Genomic DNA, 10,557 nt, shown 5'->3' with positions numbered 1-10,557 from the left:
GTCAGGAAAGACTCTATTCTTTTTCTACATCTTTGTTTCTTATCTTTTTCTAGATTGTTCCACCTTCTAAAGCCAAGAAAGTATTCATTACAAAGGCTAAATTCATGAACAGGATCATGACTATCACCTATCCTATACTTTTATAAAGAATGGTAGCAATGCAGATACTTTATTGGTAACAATTTTCCATACAATGATTTTCTTAAAAGTCCAGATGCAGCAAAGTGGAAATACGGATTTTAGAGTCAGCAGAGCAACATTGTAGTCTTATCTTTACTGTTCATGAACTATTTGACCTTTACTGAACCCATTTTCTCTTTTATTTTCTAAAGCATAGATGACTATTCATTCTACCTACCAACATTTGTCAAGCACCTCTTATATGCTAGAAGTTATACCAGTTACTAGGGATACAGTAATAAAAGATGGTGTCCTTTCCATAAAGGACGTCCAGTCGGAAACACAGACAAATCAGATTGATAGTGAGAAGAGACAGCATGTACACATAGCACCTAGTGAGTGGCCCTGACATAGGCTAAGCCCTAAGGAAACATAATGGAGATGAACTATCTCAAGTCCATCTAAGCTCATGAGCTAATCTGTGGCGTAAAGCAGACAAAATTTGCTAATTTGGCACCAGATCTTTCCAGTGTGATATCAAGTCCAAGATGAACTTTCATGAGTCTAGAGAGCCTGTAGCTGGATTGACAAGGCACAGGCATTTACAGCATTGCTTCCAAATTGTCTCTGAATTTAAGGTTCCTAATCAACAAATAGGGGGAAAGTATTTAGATTTACGACATTCTCTCATAGAACAAGTCTGAGCAGGGAAAAGGGAAAATGGGAAGATGGTATGTAAAGTGTTGCAATGAATTTGCATATTCATAGGAAGTACGTGTACAGAATTCATGATCTCTCAGTGTGGGTGGAAAGAAGTTCCTTGGTTTGCAATAAATTGGTGGATGAGCACACTAAACAATTTGCAATGTGAATTTTTTTTAGGATACACTTTACATTGATCACCATAAGAGAAAGTAACAGAAGAACTAGTATAAACAGTCTTAAAAGTACCCACATGTTTCACATAAGTTACCTATGGCTTTCAAAATTTGAGGTCATGACACAATAAAAAACAGATCTTATTTATCACTCAAAATGTGCAGACATAGGTATAGATATAGGCATGCATATATAAAACTGAAAAACCTATTTCATTATATGCAAAAATATTTGTATATTGAAATACTTACAAAGAAGACACTCTGCTAATTCCAATATTTTTATCTTGTATTTTACTCTATTCTATTTGACATTTTCTCAAATACAGGTCTCTAACCATTAAATTAAATTCACAAGCCTCTAACGAATTATAACCAGCAATCAAAAAACAGATACGCTGTAAGATCCATTTTTATTTTCAAGTTGAAAAATGTTCACTTTTCCCCTAAAGTGGTCACTTTGATCCTTTCTCTTTGCTATTCTTCATAATTAAACTGAAATATCAAAACACATATATCAGTGACAGAAGTTTTCAATTAGCAGTAATCGTGCTTTCAGTAAACCTCGTTGACTGCAATACTGCAACTGTGCAAAGCTTGAAAAGATATGTACATTCAAATAACAGCACCAAGGCTGAAGGTAAACCCAATTCCCCTTCATCTAGGGAGAAAGGTTTAAAATGCACAAATGGGTACAAATTAGCCAAAGAGAGACATTTGCAAATACTAACACCTGTTGTCTGAAGGTTGAGGGTAAGAGCCATCTTTACATAGTTCCAACTACTCTGTCCTAGTTCTTTTAATATAGAATGTTTTGCTTAAAACAAACCTTGCTGGAAGAAAGTCAGGCATTTGACACAGTGATGGGATGTGAGATGATCTGTTGAGTGTCAAAATGTCTCCCCAGCCAGTGCAAGGATTCCAAGTCTGCACAGCTCCTGAAAGTGTTCAGAGAGTAAAAGATCTGGAAGTCAGGGCATTTCCACATTTTCTATAGATCCTTGTGCTCTTTGTGGAACATTATGAATAATGACACCCTTCATTTATTTAAATAAACTCAGAAAAATTTTCCTAGCAGAAAATATATGTGTTATAACCATAAGAAAACTTTGAACACAAACTTTAAACTGAGCACAGTTGGCTGGAGGATTTTCAATCATTAATTTACTACAATCATTCATGTTACTACAGCCTAGTGTATGTAACCTACATACCATGTGGTATGATAATTATATGGTAAATGTCCTTCAGGTACTAAAAATGTTGGGGGAGAATGCTCAATGGTGTTACCCAAGAGGAATCACAGTATTCTTATTTTTGCCAAGTTTTATTGGTGGGAAGGGATTGGATAGTTGTTTTTGGTTGGCCCCAACTGGGTCATTTCTCTTCTCACTAGAGAGGGTTGAATGGGATTCCTCCCATCAGAAAGCAAATGTAGCTAAGGCCAAAAGCCAGAGTGCTCTCCAGAGCAGAGAATGAACTCAGGATAAGTGCTCTGAGAATGGGGAATTAAAAAACTAAAGAAGCATTGCCATTATAAGTTTTTCTTTAATTGCAAGAAGCTGTGTGCTCTTGACAGAAAGAGTGAGAAAGCACTCCCCAAGGGGTCATAGTCACATGCAATTCTTTCTCCTCCATTTCTCCATCATGTCAGGATTTGGGACACATACACACACACATATATATATGTCCAGTGAGTTTTTCAAGCTGCCGGGGACTGGGACTTGAACCACAGTTGGTCATACTGAATCCAGATCTACATGCATAGTTCTTAATAACTGCTCTAGGGTCTAGACCTCGCCAACATAATTGAGCATCAATAGCTTATATTTTATAAGACAGAATGAAAGGAGAACATATTCTTAGATTGACTAATTATTTTATTATATTTATCATTATTATTATTTTTTAATTCAACCAGAGAAAGACATACACACACACACACACACAGAGAGAGAGAGAAAGAGAGAAAGTGAAAGAGCAAGTCACCAAGTCTGGATTTGAACCACGGTTGGCCATGTGGGTGTCCAGCACCTTAACCACCGTGCCTCCTGCCAGCCCTAGATCAACTATTAATAAGGACTTAACTTTGAGTTTTGCATGAATCCCAACTGGAATGTTTTTGCAAATACAAATAAAGTTCTTTATTACGTAGCATAATGTATATATGCAGTAGATTATCTCTTGAAAGAATAAAGAAATAAAAAAATAAGGGTGTAAAATCTAAATATTAAGTATGACAAAAAGGGAGTAGATCACCCAGAAGAACTTTTAGAACACAGGCTATACAAAAGAAGCTTTCAAATATGAACCTAACCAAGGCTAAGTCTAACTCTCTAGGCAAAGAGTTTACCAGTTCCTTAGTGAAACAGTTGGAGTCAAGGCCAGATCCTCTCCTACATGAAGAATCCAAATCTATTTAATCTATTAATACATTAGGCTTAAAGTAATTTTATACCATTTATTGATTTCCTTCTATGATATGTTCAGCATTATCAACTAAATCATGTGTCTTCATAAACTCCTAATTCTATAAAATCCCCTGGGTACTGTGTCCAAAAAACTAGCAAAAATAAGACACCTTGTTGGGAAAATAGATTACCTGCTATTTAAATCAACATTCTAATATTCAGAGAGGGGAAATAAAACAGTAAGCAATAATCCTGATAGAGTATTACGGTAATAATGGATATTCATGTCTGGATTGACACATATTTTTACCATTTATTTGTCAACCCTTGTGGCAGGTACCAAAAGTTAAATGAAGGAAATAGAAAAGAATAGAAAACAGTGAGGCCATTTGTAGACACTGACAAATTTCTTCTAAATTCAGGAAGTTTGCCTGCTTTATTTTTCATACACAAGCAATGTAGGAGTTGGTGTCTACTGGACTTGACAAGTACTAGAACTAACTTAAATGCATCAAATTATAAAATACTTTTCATAGTATTTTCTCACTGAGACTCTCAAGGTTTTTAATATGTCCAGAATAAATGTTTCTACTTTCCATGAGACTCTACAATAATGTGTCCTAAAAAGGGTTTCTGTGAAACTCTGGCCTCATTAAAGACAAAGGGATTCCATTTTTAAATAAGTTTGAGAAACACTGTGTACCACCACCACCAAACTCTCTCCTCTCCTCAACACACACACACCCACACAATTAAAAGTTCTGAGAATTCTTATAAAAAGATTGTTTTGTCTAGGTTTTACTGAATTTACTTGATTATCAAAAATGTTTTGGATAATTTTAGTGTGCTATTTCATGACAATATGTTATCATGAAATGTAATACAGACTCGGATACACATGTATTTATTGGACATCTACCAAATGCCAGTCTCCTATATAATATGTTCATAGGAGGAAACCTGGGATAAATACAAGGGATTTAAAAATGGAGAATGAAAAAAGGAGAAGAAAAATGGAAGAAGAAAATAATGCCGAAGAACTCGAGTGAGGCTCTCTGTGGCAAGGGGGTAAATATTTATTTTCTATAAATAAATTTGTCCTCATTTATATACTAGGCACTCAAAGGGCAGCTTTTTGTCTTTTTTCCAAATTGGCTGCTTTATTTCAGAGATAAAAGCAATGAAAACCACCTAGAATGACAACTTCTCAAGGACCAATAAAAGTAATCAAACATGTCCCAAATTTCTTCCTACTTTCACACTTTGTTTCTTTCAATGCATCCTTATAAAAAGTGTGAATTACTCACCACCATCCATTTTTGTTTTTCACACAATAATAAGCAGCAATTCTAGACTGCGGATAGAAGTCAGGCTCCCTCCTCTAGCATAGTGATTGTAAAGGGAGAGAGAAAATAGCATTTTCTGGTTTTGTACACTTAAAGAAAAATGCAGCTTAGACCCAATAGTCCCAGGGACTGTGTGTAAGGATCTATCTCCCCAGTGAATTTACGGTGATCAGCACCTCCTACACCACTACCTAAGCCCTAATTACAATGGATCGACAGAGCACCAGAATTAGTGCTGGTAGCCCCAGAGCCTGGAAGAAACTGGGCCACACCTCGTGGAGTAAACAAAGAAATCAGGCTGTCATTAGTCTGGAGGTGAAGACCTAACATTTCCCTATCCTCAGCAGCCAGAAGAGCACAAGAACACAGCAAACACTCAGTCAACATTTGTTGGATAGATGACTGAGGGAGTGAATATTCCCTACAGATCGAGATGGCAGCATCTCAAGTTTCTGCTTCAAAATCCTGAGGCTGTGAGCTGCAGAGAGGAACAGGCAGCCCTGATGAACAGGTTTATGACGAGTATTGTTGCTCATGGGCGTTTTAAGAAAGCCCAATGATTGAATTGGATTCTGGGGTGTGCCCCAAAGGATGACTTCTATACACAAACTCTGTGCTTCCTAGAATCAATACTTATATTTTTCTAGTACTAACATAAATGCATCAAATTATGAAATACTTTCCATAGTATTTTCTCACTGAAACTCCCAGGGCTTTTAATATATACAGAACATAGTTTTCTACTTTCTGTGAGACTCTAAAGTAACATAAGCTCTAAAAAAATCTACTAAAAGCACTTTGCCAAAAGTAGAAGATAAAGAGGACTCTGATGAAGAAGTTTATAACGAGATAAGTGAGAAGGAAAAGGAATTTGAGGATGACCTCCCTAAGACAGAAGACTATAAAGACCTGGAAAAAGTAGTATAGTCTTTTTGAGATGAAGACAGGCATAGATACATTAGGAGAAATAAGCTAGATGAAGCATTCTACAAAGGTAAACTTGGGCCTAATGGGGGAAAATTATGGAAGAAAAGCAAAATGGTAAAAGTAGGAAATATATTAGATCTTCTCATTGAAAAGAATAAAGAAGCAGACAGTGGAGCATATTCTCCTCAAAAAAATCAAAGTGTTTGAAGAGAAGACTGAAGTAGAGAGATTAATGGTAGACACTGTATGTTTGATGGGAATAGGAAGGAATAGGAAGAAATTGGTTAAAAGACATCAGTGCATGGAAAGAACTGGAGTTTTGAAAGAATTAACACTGAAGAAAAAGTAATATAGACTTCCAAAACAACCAGTGGAGCAATTTTCAGGTGTACAAGACATAATGCAGTGTTGAGTGCTAAGAAAAGTAAAAATGCTTTTTATCCTTGCTTTGATTATTGCAAACTGCAAGCTGTATACATGCCTCAAAAAAAGCATACTGGGGCCAGCATCATGGCCAAGTAGCTGAGGGAAGCTAAATCCCATATGGCCAGCCATAGCTTGAATCCTATCCCAGTGGCTTGAATAACATACCCAGTACATGTGCATGTATGCCCCAAATCCCAAAAGAATGTAGAAATGGGGGCCGGCATATGGCGTAGTGGTTAAGGGTGCTGAACTCCCACATGGCCGACCATGGTTCAAGTCCCGGACCTGGTGGCTTGCTTTCTCACTTCCTCTCTTTCTCTGTCCCTCTCTGGTCAAATTAAAATAAATAAATTAATAAAGTGAAAATAATTCTAAAAAAATTTTTAAAAATGAATGTAGAAATGGAGAAGAGAGTGCAGGAGTTCAGTGTGACTATGCCCCACTGAGAGATGCTCTCTCTCACTCTCTCTCTCTCTCTCTCTGTCTGTCTGTCTCTGGTAAATTCATGCACTCTTTGACAATTAAAAAAATTTATACTGTACCTCTCAACGATGAAAACAATCACATATAAATTAAAAATTATAAGAAAAAAAAGAAGACTGAAAGTGAAAAATGTAGGGTGATTGCCAAAGTTAGGAAATGGTTACTAAAGTTGTCTAAGACTAAGAGTATTTCTAAATAAATGCTTTTGTCTAATCAAATTGCTTTTGATCTATAAATCTGCTTTCCAATGGTGAACTTTTTTTAAATGGATAGTAAGCAAATTTTATCTATAAAATATATAAAATGTACATACTTTAGTGACATAACAGAAAAAAGAAAACTTGAGGTTTTAGTGTGGATATAATACATTTTGTATGTCAATGACTGTTACTGAGTTAACGCTTTGTTCATTTAGTGATCTAATACAAGTAGTTTTACTACCCAAGGAATCAGTAAAGGGATAGGAAAATAACCAAATAAACATTTCACCTGGGACAGACTAGGTCAAGTATATAAGCCGATAAAGATCTTAACCTCAGAATATGCTCCCTACCATTTCAAATAAAAAGCCTCCTTTTCCATAAAAAGAAGCATTTTTATTTACGTTGCTTCTTTAAATGTGATTATTATCCATTGTTTTCTAGTGGTAAACTTTATAAAAGGACATTTTTATTAAAATAAAGTTAATCTATCATTTATGAGGGGAAATCATGAGGCAATATTTCTTAAAGGGGCAGACGAGCATATTTGCGACTCTAGATAACTCCGATCTGGTGAATTAAATACAAACACTCCTAAGGTAGGGCCTCCTGTGGACCTCCCCTTTGTTGTACTACCTGGAGTTTTACAGAAGAAAGCATTGTGAGGCCCCATCGAGATTGAACAAGAAAGGATGCCATGCTAGATAATGTCCGCCATGGGCATAAAAGAGTGGCATGACAAGGCAAGAATCTCTTCTACATTATCTCCACAGATCACAACTCATAAAACTCTACTTCTTTTGACAGACCCAGAAGACGGCAGTTCCTTTTTTAAAGAATTATTTATTTTTAACTTTATTTATTATTGTTAGTCTTCAATCTTTACCAGAAAGAGACAGAGAGAGAAAGAGAGGAGAGTGAGAAAGCAAGTCGCCAAGTCCAGGACTCGAACCATATTCGGCCATGTGGGAATCCAGCATCTAAACCACCACGCCACCTGCCCACCCAGACACCAGTTGTTTTTGAACACCAACTCCTATTTAACCCCTAAAGTTGTATCTAAAACTGAATTTCTGAATGAATGAGTTGGAATTCAAAACTGCAATTAGTCTGCCTGGTTACTGAAACTTCTTTCTGATCCATTCCAGATGATGTGGTAGGAGATAACTCACATAGATTAAGGTTCTCCCCACCCATCTGAACATGCTGAATGAGGGCTGGCACTGGGATTTCCAAAGAAAATTCAAAAAGGTAAGTCTGGGAACTGTAAGTGTAGTTAGTCAAGAAGGAATGCATCAGAAGGTGTGATCTCTCAAATTTCTTCAAGCAAAACACCCTAAAGGCAAGTGGACTGGGGATGTTCATTAACCAAGCAGACACTTTCCCAGTGCTCCTCTCTACCAAACCGTACCACAGCATGGGAGGGAGGGCCCTATTCTCACCAGCTTGGCAACCTTCTCTGTGAAAACTCACCTCATACTCCTTGGCCAGTCCCATTGTCTGATGGGAGTGACTAAACCAGAAAGGTTAACTGGAGGGTGAGGAACTTCAGAGTTTAGGTGACCTAGATTTGGGGGGGTGTGTTTGTACGTGGATGCGTGTGTGTTTCCCTAATCCTAATTTCATACCATACCATATGTTCTGTCTACTCCAGTAATTAGAATTCTGATTGTAACATCAGATGGATAAAGCAGTTGTATGTATGTGTTTAAGCTCCAGTATTTATCAGCCTCGGTAATAGAATCTATTCAGTCACTCAGCAGTTTTCCCTAACCATGGATGAAGTGCTTCGTACAGAGCCTTGGGGGAAAGAAAGATATGAAAGATTTATTAGAATAAAATCATCTCATCCTTGGCTATTTTAGATGGCTTCCAGCCAATCTCTTCATCGTTTAGTATGTCTTCTGAGAACTGGAGTCTGATGGATTTCAAAATCACCTCATTTCAAAGTTGGAAGGCACGCCAGACATCGCACCAACTATATCGATATTAGGTCATCAGAAAAGTCATAATGTATTTTTCTACATTTCTCCATGCAAGAATACATCATGACTTTTTTCAAGAGCACAATAGTTACATAATTTTTAAAGAAATTGATAGACCTAGCAATTGCTCTGCTTCATAAAGAAAACTCACTATAGTCCTGAAATTTAAAAAAAAGCACCTAAAGATGTTTCCAAAAGTGTCCTCAGAATATAACATTCATTAACATATTTTTAGCCCCTCAAATAAGGAGAGAAGCCTTTGCAGGAAGGTTTTACCAGTAGCTGGAGGAAATGTTTCCTTTTAAGTAATGTAAAGACAGTTTTGTCAGTCTCACTAAAAGAACGAACTACAAAAGAATGCTTTTGTGAAAATCCAGATTTACATTCAGTCTAAAGAAAGGAGATTGAAATATTGTCCCAGGGGATAATATGGAGACAGTGAGTCTAATTGTCTGACAGGTTGCTTTGCATTTTCACTCCTAGGAGAGAGCAACCAGAGCCCCACAAATGATTCTTAAAGAAAAATAAATATTAAAAAAGGCTTAGGAAATACTCCAAAACTGAGCTAGCCAATTTCTAAATAATGTTAGGGAAGGTTCCTGTAGAATCACACTTTCCAGAAAATACCATCACAAATCACACATTTACCCCATTCTAAAACATGTGCAAAAATAATCATTTCTCTCTCCAACAGGAAAAAAGGTGTTGATATGGTACATGTACTCACGGCACCCAGGAAGTGGATCTAGCAGCCCAGAGATGGTGAATCACCCAGCTGGAAGGTCAACGCCAAGCTCCTGGCCATTGTACCCCACCATCGCAAGTACCACGCTGGCTCCCCCCAACCTCTTGCAGTCCCTTTCAGGGACTGAAATCCATCTTCTCCAATTTTTAAAAAGGGAAGTCCGGGAAGCCCCAGTGAGAACCAAACTGCCTGTTGCCAGAAGTCAGTCTGAGAACTGTAATGCTGCCCACAGTTTCAAGGCTTGTGTAAGTCTGTGATTCACTCCACAATGGGTCTGTCAAGCACGCCTAAGAGAAATTACAGGTTTCTCTTGTCTGAAGCAAATCCATTAAAGTGAGTCACTTGTTTGCCCTTCAGTTCTTCATCTTTATCTCAGATGATGACACAAGACTGTGTTGCATCTACTGTACTGGGGTAATCAGAAGGAGGATGGTAAAATTCAGGATTCTACCATAATCATTGATGGTTTTCAGATGCTCTTATTGCTTTGCCTTTTGTACTGATATTGAGCTTTGAGAAAATTGGCTGAGAAACTGATCAGTAAATCGTGATATAATACGTATTTAGCACCGGGGAGATTTCTGTTTGATTTGCTTAATGACTGGGACAAGAAGTTCTTTCTTATTCAGTCTGCAGGTAATTCACACACAGAAGACAGTCTCCACTTGTGGGAAATTTCACATGATCCAACAGAGTAGCCTTTTTGGTTTGTTCTCACCCCCAATAATCCCACATATCCTGCTTCTTGTGTCCTTCTCTCTGTCTCTGTCTCTGTCTCTCTCTCTCTCTGCTGTAGGGCACATGCACTCGCCAGAGAGATAGAGAGAGAAAGTGAGAAATCACTCCCCAGGGGGGACGGCCATGCCATAATCCCTTCTCCTCCATTCTCCTCTCGGGATTTTAGGCACACATGCACATGCACCCAGAGTGAGTTTCAAGGCTCTGAGTCCAAAGGCTTGAACTGTAGTCAGCCATGTGGAAGTCCAACACCTTGACCACTACGCCTCCTGCCAGTCCCTCATGTCTTCTCTTTTGA

At 37.6% G+C, this 10,557-nt stretch overlaps 1 pseudogene; it reads left to right on the top strand.

Moving 5' to 3' along the window:
• Positions 1 to 3,475: 3,475 nt before the first annotated feature.
• On the top strand, positions 3,476 to 6,790 carry LOC102498062 (uncharacterized protein C6orf203-like; annotated as a pseudogene).
• Positions 6,791 to 10,557: the final 3,767 nt, after the last annotated feature.

This window comes from Tupaia chinensis, unplaced genomic scaffold (assembly GCF_000334495.1).
Source record: "Tupaia chinensis unplaced genomic scaffold, TupChi_1.0 Scaffold000252_1, whole genome shotgun sequence".
Taxonomy (NCBI): domain Eukaryota; kingdom Metazoa; phylum Chordata; class Mammalia; order Scandentia; family Tupaiidae; genus Tupaia; species Tupaia belangeri.
Note: the sequence above shows the minus strand (reverse complement) of the source record. Positions and strands in the feature narration are given on the sequence as shown.